The sequence below is a fragment of the Octodon degus genome, unplaced genomic scaffold (genome assembly GCF_000260255.1).
Source record: "Octodon degus isolate 3935 unplaced genomic scaffold, OctDeg1.0 scaffold00611, whole genome shotgun sequence".
Classification (NCBI taxonomy): Eukaryota; Metazoa; Chordata; class Mammalia; order Rodentia; family Octodontidae; genus Octodon; species Octodon degus.
In genome coordinates this window covers 48,359-49,675 of record NW_004525187.1, presented here as the reverse complement: position 1 = coordinate 49,675, position 1,317 = coordinate 48,359, and the positions used below count along the sequence as shown (strand labels likewise).

General features: G+C 51.9%; 1 pseudogene; it reads left to right on the top strand.

Annotated features, from left to right (window-relative positions):
* Positions 1-72: 72 nt before the first annotated feature.
* On the top strand, positions 73-1,243 carry LOC101562613 (annotated as a pseudogene).
* Positions 1,244-1,317: the final 74 nt, after the last annotated feature.

Sequence of the window (1,317 nt, the reverse complement as noted above, 5' to 3'; positions counted from 1 at the left end):
AAGAAGCAGATCACATTCAAACCCATCAGAATTACGGCTGACTTCTCTTCACAAACCATGCAGGTTCCGGTGGCATGGCCGCCCAGGGCCCTGAGGGTGCGCCTGCCGGACCGGGCCAGAGGAGGGTGCAGTTCGGAAGCCGCTTCCTGAGCGACCCGTCGCGCGTCTTCCACCACAACGCCTGGGACAACGTGGAGTGGACGGAAGAGCAGGCTGTGGTGAGAGGAAGGTGCAGGAGAACAGCGCCCAGCGCGTGTGCGCCGAGAAGCAAGTTGATTATGAGGTTAATGCCCATAAATATTGGAATGACTTCTACAAAGTTCACGAAAATGGGTTTTTCAAGGATAGACACTGGTTTTTTACGGAGTTGCCTGAGCTGGCACCTCGGCCAAACCAAAATCACTTGAAGGATCTGTTCTTGGAGACCGAGAAAGGTGGGCTCTCTGACTGCCGTAACACTGAGGGTGGACCTGGCTTGATGACAGAACAACGCTCGTGTTCCTCAGCCAGCCTGAGATGTGAAATGCAGACAGCCCCTGAGGGGGAGACTCAGAAATCAAGCCCCCTGCAAATGTGTGCTGACAAGCTGCCTGGATCCTTGGCCACCTACCGAATTCTTGAGGTTGGTTGTGGTGTGGGAAACACTATCTTTCCAATTTTACAAACTAACAATGACCCAGGCCTCTTTGTTTATTGTTGTGATTTTTCCTCCACAGCTGTAGAGCTAGTCCAGACAAGCTCGGAGTATGACCCGGCTCGCTGCTTCACCTTCGTTCATGACCTCTGTGACGAGGACCAGCCTTACCCGGTGCCTGAGAACAGCATTGATGTTGTCGTGCTCATATTTGTTCTTTCAGCCGTTGTTCCGAACAAGATGCAGAAAGCTATAAACAGGCTGAGCAGGCTTCTGAAGTCTGGAGGGATGATGCTTCTACGAGATTACGGCCGTTATGACATGGCCCAGCTCCATTTTAAAAAAGGTCAGTGTCTCTCTGGAAATTTCTATGTGAGAGGTGATGGCACCAGAGTTTACTTCTTCACTCAAGATGAGCTGGACACACTTTTCACCACTGCAGGACTGGAGAAGGTGCAGAATCTGGTGGACCAATGATTGCAGGTGAACCGAGGGAAGCAGTTGACCATGTACCGAGTTTGGATTCAGTGCAAGTACCGAAAGCCCCTCTTGCACGTAAGAGGCGCCCGCTCCTGTTGGGACTCACACTCTCAGTTTTGGGGTCACTAAAAAGAATATAAATGGTGCCTGGTTACTGTTGGACAGCCTAAGGATTCAGAGGAGGCCCGGGCGTGGTGGACTCC